At 43.9% G+C, this 19,354-nt stretch overlaps 1 protein-coding gene across 2 annotated transcripts in view; it reads left to right on the forward strand.

The window, feature by feature from the left end:
* The window catches only part of LOC141152761 (uncharacterized), a 486,446-nt gene that overhangs the window by 242,538 nt on the left and 224,554 nt on the right, over positions 1-19,354 (forward strand). The window lies entirely within an intron of this gene.

A 19,354-nucleotide genomic window follows, 5' to 3' on the forward strand; every position in this document is an offset into this window, starting at 1 on the left:
AGGGATGTCCTCTGTCCCCTCTCTTATACATCCTAGTGACGGAGCACCTGCTCTCATCAATTCGCCATAACCCCAATATTAGGTGGATTGAGGTGGGAGGCACCGAGTACAAGTGCTCTCTATTTGCTGATGATGTACTAGTATATATCACTCAATCACATATATCCATCCATGCTGTTATGGCTGAAATAGATCACTTTGTTACATGGTCAAATTTTAAAATCAATGCAGCGAAGTCTGAGGCCCTCGATGTCTCCCTCCCCAAATCCATATAAGATTCCATCCAGTCCAACTTTCCCTTTTCCTGGCCCTCACAGGGTATCAAATACTTAGGAATTCCTATTCATAGAGACCTCTCCCATCTATGTTATCTTAATTTTGGGCCCTTTATTGAACAACTCCATACAGACCACGGTTGGCAAGTTAGAACTGTAAGATTCACTACGTGAACCACTGGTGTTTTGTGGAAAAGCACATGTACACTGTGTTCCAAATTATTATGCAAAAAGTGTTTAGGAGTGATAAGGGAAGAATTTGTTTGTTTGTCAGTTAAACTCATTGATGGTGATGTGTGTCAGGGCTCTTTATATCACTGTAAGCAATTGCAGACACCTGTGCTAATTAGTTTGGCAGGTGTGTCCAATGAAAGGCAAGACTACTTAAGAAGGCTGTCTCACATTATTAAGCAGCCTACATTTTCTGCCAAAATGGGAAAGAAAAAGGATGTGTCGGCTGCTGAGAAGCAACAAATTGTGGAGTGTTTAGGTCAAGGCATGACTACAATCAACATTGTGCGATGATCAGGATGAAGTGTCTTGGCAATCAAGAAGTATGTAGCTGATTCACAGTACACGCGTGTGCGTGCTGATAAGGGCAAATTGAGGACTCTTTCCTACAGGCAATTACGTCAGGTTAAAAGAGCAGCGGCAAAAAAGCCTTGTCATAGCAGCAGACAAGTTTTTGAAGCTGCTGGTGCCTCCAACGTCCCCCGAACAACAAGATGCAGGGTCCTTCAGAGGTTTGCAGCTGTGTATACGCCATCCTGTCGACCTCCTCTATCCACTTCACACAAGCAGAAACGGCTCCAGTGGGCCAAACATTACATGAAGACTGATTTCAAAACTGTTTTGTTCACAGATGAGTGCCGTGCAGCGCTCGATGGTCCAGATGGATGGAGTGGAGGATGGCTGGTTGATGGATACCCCACGCAAACACGGCTACAGCGCCAACAAGGAGGAGGTGGAGTAATGTTTTGGGCTGGAATCATGGGGAGAGAGATTGTCGGCCCCTTTAGGATCCCTGAAGGCGCTAAAGATGAACTCCATAATGTATGTGGATTTTGTCAAACAGCACTTCCTGCCATGGTTCAAGAAGAAGAACCGTGTATTTCACAGCAAGATCATTTTTTTGCATGATAATGCACCATCTCATGCTGCACATAAAACATCTGCATCTCTGGCTGATATGGGCATAAAAGGGGACAAACTTATGGTGTGACCCCCAAGCTCCCCTGACCTCTACCCCATTCAGAACCTCTGGAGCATCATCAAAAGGAGTGTCTATGATGGCGGGAGGCAGTTCACATCTAAGCAACAGCTCTGGGAGGGTATTCTGTCCTCATGCAAAACAATTGAAGCAGAAACCATCCAAAACCTGACAAATTCAATGGACGAGAGAGTTCAGAAACTCCTTTCGAACAAGGGGTCCTATGTGAAAATGTAACATCACCTAGAATAAAGTTTTGAGTTGAAAACTGTTTGATTTCAGTTTCTAATAACCTGCTAATGCTTATAATTTCAAAAATGACCATTTTTTTGGTCTTTATTAAAATGAAAAGGTTGATCGAAAAGTTTGGGGGATCTAAGAGTGTGGCAACCCAGTAGTCATGATTACTTCGAATTCTGACAATATGAGGGTCATGTTGCAGGTAGTGCAGCAAGAAGGCACTTATGTGTCTTGCGCATCTCGGAGCCCCAAAATTATTTTCCGGGCTAGATGCAGCTAAAAATTATTATTAATTTTAAATCTGGTGGAGCTTAGTATAGATGGGCTAATAGGATCAGTGCTGCACACTGCTACAAAGCCCAAATTATTTTCCAGTCAAGATACAGATAAACATGATTAGTAATTTGAAAGCTTAAAACGGTTGGTAGGGCGATTTTAACCAATCATCAAGCTTTTACTCTCCCCAGGATGACACAGGGGTAGAAAAGTCGTTTCGGATCCATGATTTGTTCATCTTTATGAACGTGAGTCTGTCTACATTATCAGTGGAGAGCCGCGTGCGCTTATCTGTCAGCAAACCACCAGCAGCGCTGAACACACGTTCAGACAGAACGCTGGCTGCGGGGCATGACAAGATCTCCAAGGCGTAAGTGGCTAGCTCCGGCCATTTATCCAGATTGGAAGCCCAAAAAGAGCAAGGGTCCAGTGACACAGTCATGGCTTCAATGTTTACTTGGAGATACTCCTGTACCATCGTTTCTAGGCGTTGACTATGTGTCAGACTTCTTGTCTCCTGTGGCCTTGCAAAGGATGGGCTAAAAAAGTGGTGAAATGATTCCGCAAAATTGATGTTACCAGCAGATACTGTGGTTCTGTTACGGTTTGAGTGCTGAACACTTGACGGTCCCACGGTTGGCAAGTTGGAACTGTGAGATTCACTACGTGCACCACTGGTGTTTTGTGGAAAAGCACATGTAAGATTCTGCAACAGTCTCTGCTGATACTCCTGCATGCGTGCATCCCTTTCTATGGCAGGAATAATTTCTGCAAATTTACTTTTGTACCGGGGATCTAACAGTGTGGCAACCCAGTAGTCAGGATTATTTCTAATTCTCACAATTCGAGGGTCATGTTGCAGGTAGTGCAGCAAGAAGGCACTCATGTGTGTTGCGCATCCAGGAGCACCAAGTCCCTGTTGTGTTGGTGGCGAGGTAACAATCATGCTTCCTTCCTCTGTCCTCTCCCCCCAACCTCGCACAACAGAAATGTGATCAAGGTCTCCCTCATCTGATGAGTCTTCCATCAGTTCGTCCTCCACTTCTTCCTGGGCTCCTGCACCTTCCTCACTAGTTTGGCTGCTATCATGCGCCCTGGTAAAACCATCTCCCCCACCCTCACATGCCTGCCGCCTTGGTGCTGCCGACCGTCTGGACGTTGCAGATGTTAGCCCTTCCGCATACAACTCCTCCTCCTCTACTTCCTCCACCTCCTCTTGTGCCACCACCTGACTCCGAATTCTGTTTAACATGTGCTCCAGCATGTAAATCACCGGAATAGTCATGCTGATAATGGCATCGTCAGCACTAAACATCTTCGTCGCCATTTCAAAACTGTGCAGAAGGGTGCATAGGTCCCTGATCTGAGACCACTCCTCCAGCGTGATTTTCCCCACCTCCGGATCTCTTTGGCCCAGGCTATACGTCGGAACGTATTGCACCAGGGCTTGTCGGTGCTGCCACAGTCGCTGCAACATGTACAGAGTTGAATTCCACCGGGTAGGTACATCGGATTTTAGCCGGTGAAGTGGCAGGCCCAACGACTTCTGTAGAGTCTGGGATAGTGGGCTAAAAATTGCTGGACAACCAGGTTCAACACGTGAGCCATACAAGGCACGTGTGTGACATTGCCCCGGCGAAGGGCCGCACCCAGGTTTGCAGCATTGTCGCACACGGCCTTCCCTGGTTTCAGGTCCAGTGGAGACAACCATTCATGCAATTGGTTCTCCAGAGCTGACCACAACTCCTCAGCTGTGTGACTCACATTTCCCAGACATTTCAAAGTAAAAACCGCCTGATGACGTTGAGCCCTACTGCCAGCATAGTAAGGAGGTGTGCAGGATCCCTTCTGCGCAGTTAGAAAGCTTGTGGCATGACCAGACAGGCTTTGGGTGCAGGTGGAAGACCGAGAGGAGGTTGAGGAGGCAGAAGCAGTGGAGGAACTTTGACATAAAGAGGATTTACGCACAACTCGTGGGGACGGCAAGACTTGGACAGCAGCCCCTTGTCCTGCTGTCAACATAGTTACCCAGTGCCCAGTCAGCGACATGTAATGCCCCTGTCCATGCCTACTCGTCCAAGTGTCTGTGGTGAAATGCACCCTGTCACACACAGAGTTTCTCAAAGAAGCGGTGATGTTGTGTGCGACATGCTGGTGGAGCGCAGGCACACCTTTCTTTGAGAAGTAATGCCGACTGGGCATCTGGTACTGGGGCACTGCAACGGACATAAGGTCTCGAAAATCCTCTGTGTCCACCAGGCGGAAAGGCAGCATTTCTGTAGCCAAGACCTTGCAGATGGTGAAATTCAACCTCTTAGCTTTCTCATGGCTAGGAGGAAATGGTCTTATACTTGTCCACATCTGAGGGACCGAGGGCTGGCTATTGTGCTTAGACGGGGTTGATAAGGGTGTCCCCGGCAAACTGCCGGTCTGTGAGGAAGATGCAGGCGGACATGTTAGGTTGCCTTGATCCAAAGGTGGTGCTATCGATGTCGGACAGCGCTCAACACCAGCTGGTGTTACCACCTCCAAAGAAAATGATGACCTGCCAATCACGCTGGCTGTTGCGGGTAAAGAGGTGGCAGGTCTGCGCCCCAAAACAGGTGTGACTGCTGACCCCCAGTCACAGAGGATGAAGAGGCCGCGGATGCACAAGATATGGCATACGGTGGTTGGCCCGGCCGGCTAGGCCGCATTGTAGCACACTGAGCTTCCCACTGCAACTTATGCTTCATGTCCATGTGCCGGTTCATGCATGAAGTACTCAAACTATGTATTTTTTGGCCTCTACTTAGTTTTTGCTGACAAATGTTACAGATAACACGAGTTGGGTCATCTTTATCGATCTGAAAAAATGCCCAGGCTATGGAAGGCTTAGCACCCATGCGACCTGAAGAGCCACCACGACTTGTGGTGAGAGGCAGAGTTGTGTTTGAGGATGCAGTTGTTGACGTGCTTCCAGTACTACGTCTCTGTCCAGGAAGGCGCAACCTGACCTCGTCGTCACTAGCATCTTCCTCCACCTCCTCTGCTGACCTCATCTCTTGGCTGACTGTGGGTTGACAGTAAGTGGGATCTCCAACCTCATCATCATCACCCTGTGCGTTATCACACCCGTCGTCCTCAGAGCCAACCTGTTCCTGACCTGACAAAAAACTAAAGTTGTCGCTCCAATCAGGTATTTGAGTCTCATCATCGTCTTCCTCATTGTCTCCACCAACAGGAGTTACAGTTTGGGAATGAGGGTCTACATTATGGTCAGAACCTTCTGCGTCTGGTCCTGGATCCGACTCATAAAGATTCTGGGCATCAGTGCAGATCATTTCCTCGTCTGGATTCACAGAAGCGCTGGAGTCGACCTCTGATTCCCAGGCTATAGTATGAGTAAACATCTCTGCAGACTCAACCATCTGTTCTACCTCATACTCAGACGGGCAGCTGGAGATTTGGGAGCTGTGAGGAAGCAAGTGCGATTGGGGTGACACCTTTGAGGACTGGAGTATTTGTGATGTTGAAGTTGATGTGGAGGAGAGCCCACTTAAAGGAGCACTTGATATCCGTTGAAGCACCTGCTGTTTTTGTGCCTCATCTGGAATTTGTAGCGATTGTCGTGGCCGTAAGAAAGGGATCTTATCACATTGTCCGCTAAAAGAAGTAGACATTTTAGTTTGGCTGGAAGATGGTCTTTCTTCTGCAGATGTTACTGTTGCTTTAACACCTACCCCACGGACACAACCTATTTTCCCCTTCCCAACACGCCTATTCCCCTTTCCACCAGCAGCAGGCCTTTTTCCACTCATTTTGGTGGTTAACTAATTCACAACTCTGGAGTTGTTTGCACAAAAAAACAATGGATGGGAACCGAGCAGAGCTGAGTGGCCAAACTGTGGTATTAGGCCAAATCTATTGGCTGGGTTAGATGCAGAAAAAAATTATATTCAATTTGCAACCTGATGGAGGTCAGTATAGATGGACTAATAGAGAAAGTCCCACACACAGCTAGAAGCCCAAATATTTTTTCAGAGGTAGATGCAGAAAAAAAATATATTCAGTTTGCAACCTGATGGAGGTCAGTATAGATGGACTAATAGAGAAAGTCCCACACACTGCTAGAAGGCCAAATATTTTTTCAGAGCTGGATGCAGATAAAAATTATTTTTAATTTGCAACCTGATGGAGGTCAGTATAGATGGACTAATAGAGAAAGTCCCACACACAGCTAGAAGCCCAAATATTTTTTCAGAGCTAGATGCAGAAAAAAATTATATTCAGTTTCCAACCTGATGGAGGTCAGTATAGATGGACTAATAGAACAAGTCACACACACAGCTAGAAGCCCAAATATTTTTTCAGTGGTTGATGCAGATAAAAATTATTGTTAATTTGCAACCTGATGGAGGTCAGTATAGATGGACTAATAGAGAATGTCCCACACACTGCTAGAAGGCCAAATATTTCTTCAGAGCTAGATGCAGAAAAAAATTATATTCAGTTTGCAACCTGATGGAGGTCAGTATAGATGGACTAATAGAACAAGTCCCACACACAGCTAGAAGCCCAAATTTTTTTTCAGTGGTTGATGCAGATAAAAATTATTTTTAATTTGCAACCTGATGGAGGTCAGTATAGATGGACTAATAGAGAAAGTCCCACACACTGCTAGAAGGCCAAATATTTTTTCAGAGCTAGATGCAGACAAAAAATTATTTTCAGTTTGCAACCTGATGGAGGTCAGTATAGATGGACTAATAGAACAAGTCCCACACACAGCTAGAAGCCCAAACATTTTTTCAGAGGTAGATGCAGAAAAAAATTATATTCAGTTTGCAACCTGATGGAGGTCTGTATAGATGGATTAATAGAACAAGTCCCACACACAGCTAGAAGCCCAATATTTTTTCAGAGGTAGATGCAGAAAAAAAATATATTCAGTTTGCAATCTGATGGAGGTCAGTATAGATGGACTAATAGAGAAAGTTCCACACACTGCTAGAAGGCCAAATATTTTTTCAGAGCTAGATGCAGACAAAAAATTATTTTTAATTTGCAACCTGATGGAGGTCAGTATAGATGGACTAAGAGAAAGTCCCACACACTGCTAGAAGGCCAAATATTTTTTCAGAGCTGGATGCAGATAAAAATTATTTTTAATTTGCAACCTGATGGAGGTCAGTATAGATGGACTAATAGAGAAAGTTCCACACACTGCTAGAAGGCCAAATATTTTTTCAGAGCTGGATGCAGATAAAAATTATTTTTAATTTGCAACCTGATAGAGGTCAGTATAGATGGACTAATAGAGAAAGTCCCACACACTGCTAGAAGGCCAAATATTTTTTTCAGAGCTAGATGCAGACAAAAAAATATTTTCAGTTTGCAACCTGATGGAGGTCAGTATAGATGGACTAATAGAACAAGTCCCACACACAGCTAGAAGCCCAAATATTTTTTCAGAGGTAGATGCAGAAAAAAATTATATTCAGTTTGCAACCTGATGGAGGTCTGTATAGATGGATTAATAGAACAAGTCCCACACACAGCTAGAAGCCCAATATTTTTTCAGAGGTAGATGCAGAAAAAAAATATATTCAGTTTGCAACCTGATGGAGGTCAGTATAGATGGACTAATAGAGAAAGTCCCACACACTGCTAGAATGCCAAATATTTTTTCAGAGCTAGATGCAGACAAAAAATTATTTTTAATTTGCAACCTGATGGAGGTCAGTATAGATGGACTAATAGAGAAAGTCCCACACACTGCTAGAAGGCCAAATATTTTTTCAGAGCTGGATGCAGATAAAAATTATTTTTAATTTGCAACCTGATGGAGGTCAGTATAGATGGACTAATAGAGAAAGTCCCACACACTGCTAGAAGGCCAAATATTTTTTCAGAGCTACATGCAGACAAAAAATTATTTTCAGTTTGCAACCTGATGGAGGTCAGTATAGATGGACTAATAGAACAAGTCCCACACACAGCTAGAAGCCCAAATATTTTTTCAGAGGTAGATGCAGAAAAAAATTATATTCAGTTTGCAACCTGATGGAGGTCTGTATAGATGGATTAATAGAACAAGTCCAACACACAGCTAGAAGCCCAATATTTTTTCAGAGGTAGATGCAGAAAAAAAATATATTCAGTTTGCAACCTGATGGAGGTCAGTATAGATGGACTAATAGAACAAGTCCCATACACTCCTAGAAGCCCAAATATTTTTTCAGAGCTAGATGCAGAAAAAAATTATATTCAATTTGCAACCTGATGGAGGTCAGTATAGATGGACTAATAGAATGATGCTATGCCCAAAAGATTTTACTTCACTAGGTGCAGTAATAAAATTGGTATTCTATACACAGGTGGTATATCTTGCAACACAGATAGTCTACTCCACTGACTAACACACTCTGCAATAGGCCAAAAAGGATTAGCTTTGCTAGATTCAGCCAAATGCTGTGAAAAAAACTTGCACAGCACTGGCACAGACCTGCCTGGCAAAAACTGATAGGAACTGATGTAACCTAGTCCTGAAAAGGACTGCAATTACAATTAGTCTTTACTCCCACAATCTATCTATTTAAGAGCACAGACCTGCCTGATAAAAGTCGTAGGAAATGCTGTAACCTAGTCCTTAAAAGGACTGCAATCACAACTATTCCCTACTCCCAAGCTATCTGTAGATTTGTGCGAAAATTGGCTTGAAATTAACAAGGTATAGCGCACACAGCAACAGCGGTGCCGTCTAACACGCAGCTGCAGCAGTGAGAAAATGGTGGCGACAGGGAAAATGGCTTGGTCTTATAGGGCAAGGACATGTGACATACACTGCCAATGACACATGCCCTTGCTTGTGTGAAAAAAGCACTTCGCTCCGTGTGTGCGCTGCTGATAGGCTGACAGATTGCACCTCCCCACTGTAAATGCGGGAAAGAGAAAAAAAAATGGAGATCTTCATTATTCTTGCAGAGATCCATCCCCTGCCCCTCCCCCCACCCCGCTGTACACTCAAACTGCGTATTAACATTAATTTTCATCATTACTGAGAAAAAATCCAGTTATGATTTTGGTGCACGAACAGTTATCGAACATAACCTCGAACAGCCGAATTTTTCTCAAATCGTTCGTGTTCGCCGAACGGCTCGAACACCGCCCAAAACAGCTCGAATTTGAGATTGGCGAACAGTTCGAGTAGAACAACGCTCATCTCTAATGATGAGTGGGAAGACATGGTAGATGAGTGGGGGTGCTGGTGATAGTTCAGAACAGGTCAGATGAGCGGCGCGATTGTAATTTTATTATTTTTTTCTTCCTGTAGGCGGTAACTTTAAGCCAGGAAAGCGTGGCTAGTCAATCAGAGCCCAGGAAGAATCCACACTGTCCAGACACAAGGGCTTCTGCAATTGGCTTCTGAAATCACATGTCCTCTCTATATAAAAAGCGGCCATGTTCCCTCAGCACCATTTTATGCATGTCACTGCTGGAGACAGACGCTGCTGCGTGTGCTCTGTCCTCTGTAATGAGAGATATTAGCTAGATAGATGGGCGCTTGTTTGCAAGTCAGATAGTGTAGATAAGTCCAGTGCTGTGTACCAGTTCAATCAACCTTGCAGCACATTTTTTTTCTTGTCCAATTACTGAGATTCTGACAGCAGGGCCCATGCCATAGAACAGTGTTGTGCATCAGTTTTATTGTGCTGTATGCACGAGTATACCTTCAAACTATTTTTGCACTTGTGATCACTGATAAAGCAATCCAGCCCTTGTAGGCTACTTTTTGATTTTGTGGGGTTGAAATTCAGCTATAAACAGAGCTTATCAGTGCAGAGCTTCTGAGTACAGAGCACAAAAACTTTTTTTTTCATTTGCTAATGTGATAGTGCAAGCTGTGTTAGCCCAGTTTGTCATTTTTGGTGGGTGAACTTCAGCTGTATGCACAGTAAAACAAATATATTTTTTCTGTTGGCAGGCAAAGTCCAGAAAAGATTTTTTTATGTAACAAACGTGATAAACTCTGCTAAAAGCCACCTACTGTCTTAGTGGCAGTGAACCTCAGCTGTTTATAGTGTAAAAATTTTATTTTTTTGTCTTGCTAGGCAGAGTCCACAAAAGATTTTTTTGTGTCGCAAATGTGATACACTTTTCTAAAAGCCACCTACTATTTTAGTGCCAGTGAACTTCAGCTGTTTTCAGAGTAAAAAAAAATATTTTTTTGTCTTGCTAGGCAGAGTCCACAAAAGATTTTTTTGTGTCACAAGCGTGATACACTCTGCTAAAAACCACCTACTATTTTAGTGGCGGTGAAATTCTGCTGCATGCAGAGTAAAAAAATCTATTTTTTACTGTGACTAACATGATACAGCAGGCTACATCTGAGTTTGACATACAGTACAGACCAAAAATTTGGACACACCTTCTCATTTAAAGATTTTTCTGTATTTTCTTGACTATGAAAATTGTACATTCACACTGAGGGCATCAAAACTATGAATTAACACATGTTGAATTATATACTTAACAAAAAAGTGTGAAACAACTGAAAATATGTCTTATATTCTAGGCTCTTCAAAGTAGCAACCTTTTGCTTTGATGACTGCTTTGCACACTCTTGGCAGTCTCTTGATGAGCTTCAAGAGGTAGTCACCGGAAATGGTTTTCTAACAATCTAGAAGGAGTTCACGATGCTTGGCACTTGTTGGCCCTTTTGCCTTCACTCTGCGGTCCAGCTCACCCGAAACCATCTCGATTGGGTTCAGGTCTGGTGACTGTGGAGGCCAGGTCATCTGGCATAGCACCCCATCACTCTCCATCTTGGTCAAATAGCCCTTACACAGCCTAGAGGTGTGTTTGGGGTCATTGTCCTGTTGAAAAATAAATGATGGCCCAACTAAATGCAAACCGGATGGAATAGCATGCCGCTGCAAGATGCTGTGTTAGCCATGCTGGTTCAGTATGCCTTCAATTTTGAATAAATCCCCAACAGTGTCACCAGCAAAGCACCCCCACACCATCACACCTCCTCCTCCATGCTTCACGGTGGGAACCAGGCATGTAGAGTCCATCCGTTCACCTTTTCTGCGTCGCACAAAGACACGGTGTTTGGAACCAAAGATCTCAAATTTGGACTCATCAGACAAAAGCACAGATTGCCCCTGGTCTAATGTCCATTCCTTGTGTTCTTTAGCCCAAACAAGTCTCTTCTGCTTGTTGCCTGTCCTTAGCAGTGGTTTCCTAGCTGCTATTTTACCATGAAGACCTGCTGCACAAAGTCTCCTCTTAACAGTTGTTGTTGAGATGTCTGCTGCTAGAACTCTGTTTGGCATTGACCTGGTCTCTAATCTGAGCTGCTGTTAACCTGCGATTTCTGAGGCTGGTGACTCGGATAAACTTATCCTCAGAAGCAGAGGTGACTCTTGGTCTTCCTTTCCTGGGGCGGTCCTTATGTGAGCCAGTTTCTTTGTAGTGCTTGATGGTTTTTGCAACTGCACTTGGGGACACTTTCAAAGTTTTCCCAATTTTTCGCACTGACTGACCTTCATTTCTTAAAGTAATGATGGCCACTCGTTTTTCTTTACTTAGATGCTTTTTTCTTGCCATAATACAAATTCTAACAGTCTATTCAGTAGGACTATCAGCTGTGTTTCCACCAGACTTCTGCACAACACTACTGATGGCCCCAACCCCATTTATAAGGCAAGAAATCCCACTTATTAAACCTGACAGGGCACACCTGTGAAGTGAAAACCATTTCCGGTGACTACCTCTTAAAGCTCATCAAGAGAATGCCAAGAGTGTGCAAAGTAGCCATCAAAGCAAAAGGTGGCTACTTTGAAGAACCTAGAATATAAGATATATTTTCAGTTGTTTCACACTTTTTTGTTAAGTATATAATTCCACATGTGTTAATTCATAGTTTTGATGCCTTCAGTGTGAATGTACAATTTTCATAGTCAAGAAAATACAGAAAAATCTTTAAATGAGAAGGTGTGTCCAAACGTTTGGTCTGTACTGTATGTTGGAGCATATATTCTATGTAATACGGGCCTCATCCACAGTCAAAAACTACTTTCTTTGATTCCTAACGTTATACAGCAGGGAATATCTCAATTTGAATTAGTTTGAAGAATATCTCGTATGTTATATAGGCCTAATTCATAGTAAAAAAATAATTTCTTCTGTTACTAATGTGATACAGTAGGGGACATCTCAGTTTGAAATTGTTTGTAGCATATCTCCTATTTTATACAGGCCTCATCCACACTAAAAAAAATGCTTTCTTCTGTTACTAACGTCATACACTAGGGGACATCTCAGGGTGTCAAGGGAGGGTGGTTCTCTGCGATCGAGGGGGGTTGGTGATAACAGAAAAACTGTTAGTGAAGGTGTTAGTGTAGGCGAGGAACAAATGGAAGAGGAAGAGGTGATGGGCAAACAACAGTTAGAACATGAAGAGGATAATCATCCCCTCTCTGTTCGTGTTTGGCGGGAGGGGACGGAGGAAACAAGCATCAGTATTACCCAGTCACCAACACAGCATGGGCTTGAACCTCATCAAAGAGGCTGACATATGAGTGCGTTTTTGCTGCACTGTCTGCAACATGATGCCCGTATAGTTATGATACAAAATAGTGCTGACTACTGGGATGCCACTCTGTTAGATCCAAGTTAAAAGAGTAAATTTTGCCTGATGCATCCCGCCCTGGAAAGCGACCCGTGAATGCTGGAGTATCGACACACGCTTTTACATAACCTTAAGATAGGTTTTCACCAAGTCAGCAGTGAGGCACACAGAGTTCATCGCAGCTCTACTCTTCCAACCTCTGGCATGTCAGTTCGTTAATGCCAAAATATTAGCAGCAGCAGTAGTGTAAGCGGCAGAAGCCATTTCTGTGAGTCCTTTCACACATTTTTAGACCAGCTCCTGCCCAACAGAGTACAAGTCCGACACGTGATGAACGACTGGAGAGGATGGCACACTCCTGATTGTGTCTCCATCTGCTGGGTTGGCTGTAGTGGAAGAGGTTTTGGTATATGTATATAATATGCATATTTTTCCTTATCTGAGAGCCCTATGGATGAGCTGTAACACCAGAGGGCAGATATAACCAATGGCAGTTATGTCATGTCTAGTCTCTAAAGAAAGATAAATTTGTAATAAAAAATATGGTATCACTTGCAAACTTCTGCGATCAACCAGCGAGAAGTTATCACAGAAGTTAGAGATTTTAATAAGGACATGAAGGGTGGAGCCCATGTGAGGTAATCACAGGGGAGTTTGTGGGCAGGGCACCCCTTTGGCATAAAAGATCCAGCTGAAGATGGGACCATACTCATGCCGGTGGATACATATTTTGTAAGCAAGGGTCCCATTTGATAACGGTCCATTACAGCGCCTCCCTCCAACTAAACTGAATCGTCTCAGCGATCTGTCTAGTAAGTTCTCTGTTAATCCCTTTTTATTTTGTGTAACTGTATATTCTGTATTATTTTGTCTCCCTTTGTAAAATCTTTGTATATTTTTCATAAACACTTCCTCCCTTTTGGATTAAACATAAAATTTAATAGCTCTGTTTCTTTTGTTTTGTAATCGTTCCTCCCCCAAAGCCATATAAACTACCAGAAAGCAGGCATCCAATCAGGCCTGTCTTATAGTTGAATATTTAAAACTGATTAGTGGTAGCAGCGAATAATCTTAATTGGGCTATCGTGAAGTTGGCAGTCATCGTACGGGGGCATATACACATATTCCATGCTTTGGAATTCGGAGGTGTGTGCGCCATACGCTCACTGCTCGCTTGCCAATAGCTACGTAGTGAGTAATCGGGATCGTGCGTGTGCTGAATCCCTGACAAACTGACAGCAGTGGTGGGATATTGTATGGTCTCATCTGATTCTGTGGAGAATCCTGATTGGGTCTCCATCTATTGGGTTGGGCTGTAGTGGAAGAGGTTTCTGTCTCCATTAAACTACTTCTACTGGTGAAATTGATGCCACTTTGGTGGTGTTAAGCCCTTATTCAGGGAAATGTGAATACTCCTGATTGAGTCTCCATCTACTGTGTTGGCTGTAGTGAAAGAGGTGTCATTCACAATTCTAAAATTTCTACTATACTGAAATTGATGCCACTTTGCTGGTGTGTGCCACTAATTTTTGGAAATGTAGAGAATCCTGATTGGGTCTCCATCTATTGGGTTTGGCTGTAGTGGAAGAGATTTATTTCTGTCTCCATTAAATTACTTCTACTCTGATGAAATTGATGCCACTTTGGTGGTGTTAGGACCTTCTTTAGGGAAATGTGAACACTCCTGATTGGGTCTCCATCTACTGGGTTGGCTGTAGTGAAAGAGGTGTCGTTCTCAATTTTACAATTTCTACTGTACTGAAATTGATGCCACTTTGCTGGTGTGTGCCACTAACATTTGGAAATGTGGAGAATCCTGATTGAGTCTCCATCTATTGGGTTGGCTGTAGTGGAAGAGGTGTCGTTCCTAATTCTACAATTTCTATTGTAATGAAATTGATGCCACTGTGCTGGTATCTGCCACTAAATTTTGGAAATGTGGAGAATCCTGTTTGGGTCTCCATGTATTGGGTTTGGGTGTAGTGGAAAAGGTTTCAGTCTCCATTAAACTACTTCTACTCTGGTGAAATTGATGCCACTTTGGTGGTGTTAGGCCCTAATTTAGGAAAATGTGAACACTAGAGATGAGCGGTGTTCGACTAGAACTGTTCACCAATCTCAAATTCGAGCTGTTTTGGGCAGTGTTCGAGTCGTTCGACGAACGCGAGCGATTTGCAAAAAATTCGGCTGTTGGAGGTTATGTTCGATAACTGTTCGTGCACCAAAAGCGTGTCCTGCATGTCTGGCGCTATTTACACTGTGTTCCAAATTATTATGCAAAAATAGTTAAACTCATTGATGGTGATGTGTGTCAGGGCTGTTTATATCACTGTAAGCAATTGCAGACACCTGTGCTAGATAGTTTGGCAGGTGTGTCCAATGAAAGGCAAGACTACTTAAGAAGGCTGTCCCACATTATTAAGCAGCCTACATTTTCTGCCAAAATGGGAAAGAAAAAGGATGTGTCGGCTGCTGAGAAGCAACAAATTGTGGAGTGTTTAGGTCAAGGCATGACTACAATCAATATTGCCAAGATACTTCTTCGTGATCATCGCACAATCAAGAAGTATGTAGCTGATTAACAGTACACACGTGTGCGTGCTGATAAGGGAAAATTGAGGACTCTTTCCTACAGGCAATTACGTCAGGTTAAAAGAGCAGCGGCAAAAAAGCCTTGTCATAGCAGCAGACAAGTTTTTGAAGCTGCTGGTGCCTCCAACGTCCCCCGAACAACAAGATGCAGGGTCCTTCAGAGGTTTGCAGCTGTGCGTAAGCCATCCTGTCGACCTCCTCTATCCAATGCACACAAGCAGAAACTGCTGCAGTGGGCCAAACAATACATGAAGACTGACTTCAAAACTGTTTTGTTCACCAATGAGTGCCGTGCAACGCTCGATGGTCCAGATGGATGGAGTGGAGGATGGCTGGTTGATGGACACCCTATGAAAACACGGCTACGGCGCCAACAAGGAGGAGGTGGAGTAATGTTTTGGGCTGGAATCATGGGGAGAGAGATTGTCGGCCCCTTTAGGATCCCTGATAGGGTAAAGATGAACTCCATAATGTATGTTGAGTTTCTCAAACAGCACTTCCTGCCATGGTTCAAGAAGAAGAACCGTGCATTCCGCAGCAAGATCATTTTCATGCATGATAATGCACCGTCTCATGCTGCACACAACACATCTGCATCTCTGGCTGATATGGGCATAAAAGGGGACAAACTTATGGTGTGGCCCCAATGCTCCCCTGACCTCAACCCCATTGAGAACCTCTGGAGCATCATCAAAAGGAGTGTCTATGATGGCAGGAGGCAGTTCACATCTAAGCAACAGCTCTGGGGGGTATTCTGTCCTCATGCAAAACAATTGAAGCAGAAACCATCCAAAACCTGACAAATTCAATGGACGAGTGAGTTCAGAAGCTCCTTTCGAACAAGGGGTCCTATGTGCAAATGTAACATCACCTAGAATAAAGTTTTGAGTTGAAAACTGTTTGATTTCAGTTTGTAATAACCTGCTAATGCTTATAATTTCAAAAATGACCATTTTTTTGTTCTTTATTAAAATGAAAAGGTTGAAAACTCAGCTGTGCATAATAATTTGGAACATGCATTTTGAGTGCAGTTTGAGTGTTTTATTTTTTTAAAAATATACCGTTATCATAGGCACTTTGTACAAAAACCTTTCAATTGTACTCTAATAGTTATTTGACTGGAAAATTACAATGACTGCAATTCATATAGGTCATTTGGGAAAATCTGAGAAAATATTATTTGCATAATAATTTGGAACACAGTGTAGAGCACCAATCATGCAGGGATTGTCTGCCACTCACTGTAATGCCACAGCCATGGTGGTTGTGGCATTACAATGGTTGCCCAAATCGATGGGAACAGTGCTCACAGTGAAACATGAGAAGCCGGCAATTCAGCAGCGGCATACACCGGTACCCAACAATTTAGAACAGAAAGAATAGAGTATCACACATAGATTAGATAGATAGAAACATGTCAGTCACATATATAAGAAGTATAGTGACAGTGTTGGTTACTGTACTTGTCATTTAGTGTTAAAGGATTTATTAAAAAAAATATTAGTGTTTTCATGCACCGTCTCTTTAAAAAAGCCGGCCGGCAATTCAGCATCGGTACCCGACAATTTATGACAGAAAGAATAGAGCATCACACATAGATTAGATACATAGAAACATGTCTGTCACATATATAAGAAGTACAGTGATAGTGTTGATTACTGTACTTGTCATTTAGTGTTAAAATAAAGGATTTATTAAAGAAAAAATTGGCGTCGGGTTCCCCATAATTTTAGTCTCTAGCGGAGGTTAAGCAGACGGCTGGGGCAGATGTTTGAAGCCTGGGAAAGGGGCAATACCCACGGAGCTTCCCAGGCTACTAATATCAGCCCCGAGCTGAATACCTAGCCTTTACTAGCTATTAAAATGGGGGACCCCCAAAAAATGACGTGGGGTCCCCCCTATTTTAATAGCTAGCAAAGGCTAGGCAGACAGCTGGGGGCTGATATTAATAGCCCAGGAAGGGTGCCATGAATATTGGCCCCCTCCCAGGCTAGAAACACCAGCCGTCAGCCACCCCAGAAATGGCGCATCCATAGGATGCGCCAATTCCTGCACTTAGCCTCGCTCTTCCCACTGCCCTGTAGCAGTGGCAGTGGGGTAATAGGGCTGGGGTTGATGTCAGCTTATAATGCCAGCTGACATCAAGTTCAGGTTAGTAATGGAGAGGCGTCTATAAGACACCTCCATTACTAACCCCATAGTCAAAGTTAAAAAAAACCACAAACACCCAGAATAAAGTCCTTTAATTGAAATAAACACACAATTCTTTATTGTTCTAAATTAAAGCATGCTTACGATCACGCCCATTCCAGCTGAAGCCAACGATCTCCTGCAATAAAAGTAAAATAATAAAGCAACATCATCCCTACCTTTCCAAGGTTCCCACGACAGCTTCAGCTCTGCTACATTCACATGACAGGCTGGACCGCAGCAGAACGCTGCCATCCAGCTTGCCATGCGGCAGACACTGAGAAGCGCAGGCATGCTTGCGCTCTGCAGTGTCTGGCTGTGACGGCATAAAGATGAGTCGAGGTCATGTCCAATGAACTCAGCTCACCTCATGCATGTCACTGACAGCATGGGAAAATTCTCCTGCGCATGCGGTGAGTGCAGGAGAATTTTCCCAAGCTGTCAGTGTTGTGCATGAGGTGAGCTCATGTCCAATGAATTCAGCTCACCTCATGCACGTCACTGACAGCGTGGGAGAATTCTCAGCGCTCAGCGCTTCAGCAGGACAATTCTCCCACGCTGGGATGGCATTGAGATGACAGGCTGGATGGCACCTGAGCGTTGCCATCTAGCATGCCATCCTTCATAGACACTGCAGAGCGCAGGCATGCTTGTGCTCTGCAGTGTCTCTGAAGGATGACAAGCTGGATGGCAGCGCTCAGCTGTGATCCAGCCTGTCATCTCAATGCCATCACAGCGTGGGAGAATTCTCCTGCTGAAGAGCTGAGCGCTGAGAATTTTCCCACGCTGTCAGTGACGTGCATGAGGTGAGCTGAGTTCAGTGGACATGAGCTCACCTCATGCACGTCACTGACAGCATGGGAAAATTCTCCTGCACTCACCGCATGCGCAGGAGAATTTTCCCACGCTGTCAGTGACGTGCATGAGGTGAGCTGAGTTCATTGGACATGACCTCGGCTCATCTTTATGCCGTCACAGCGAGACACTGAGGAGCGCAAGCATGCCTGCGCTTCTCAGTGTCTGCCGCATGGCAAGCTGGATGGCAGCTTTTGGCTGCGGTCCAGCCTGTCATGTGAATGTAGCAGAGTTGAAGCTGTTGTGGGAACCATGGAAAGGTAAGGATGATGTTGCTTTATTATTTTACTTTTATTGCAGAAGACATTGGCTTCAGCTGGAATGGGCGTGATGGTAAGTATGGTTTAATTTAGAACATTAAAGAATTGTGTGTTTATTTCAATTAAAGGACTTTATTCTGGGTGTTGGTGTTTTTTTGTTTAACTTTGACTATGGGGTTAGTAATGGGGGCGTCTTATAGACGCCTCTCCATTACTAACCTGGGCTTGATGACAGCTGGCATTATAAGCTGACATCAACCCCAACTCTATTACCCCACTGCCACCGCTACAGGGCAGTGGGGAGAGCGAGGTTAAGTGCCAGAATTGGCACATCCTATGGATGCGCCATTTCTGGGGCGGCTGACGGCTGGTGTTTCTAGCCTGGGAGGGGGCCAATATTCATGGCACCCTTCCTGGGCTATTAATATCAGCCCCCAGCTGTCTGCCTAGCCTTTGCTAGCTATTAAAATAGGGGGGGCCCCACGTCATTTTTTTTGGGGTCCCCCATTTTAATAGGTAGTAAAGGCTAGGTATTCAGCTGAGGGCTGATATTAGTAGCCTGGGAAGCTCCGTGGGTATTACCCCCTTCCCAGGCTTCAAACATCTGCCCCAGCCGTCTGCTTATCCTTCGCTAGAGACTAAAATTACGGGGAACCCCACGTCAATTTTTTTTTAATAAATCCTTTATTTTAACACTAAATGACAAGTACAGTAATCAACACTATCACTGTACTTCTTATATATGTGACTGACATGTTTCTATCTATCTAATCTATGTGTGATGCTCTATTCTTTCTGTTATAAATTGTCGGGTACCGATGCTGAATTGCCGGCCGGC

Source organism: Phyllobates terribilis, unplaced genomic scaffold (assembly GCF_046119375.1).
Source record: "Phyllobates terribilis strain yellow unplaced genomic scaffold, ASM4611937v1 Scaffold_6__1_contigs__length_29720123, whole genome shotgun sequence".
In the NCBI taxonomy this organism is placed as follows: Eukaryota; Metazoa; Chordata; class Amphibia; order Anura; family Dendrobatidae; genus Phyllobates; species Phyllobates terribilis.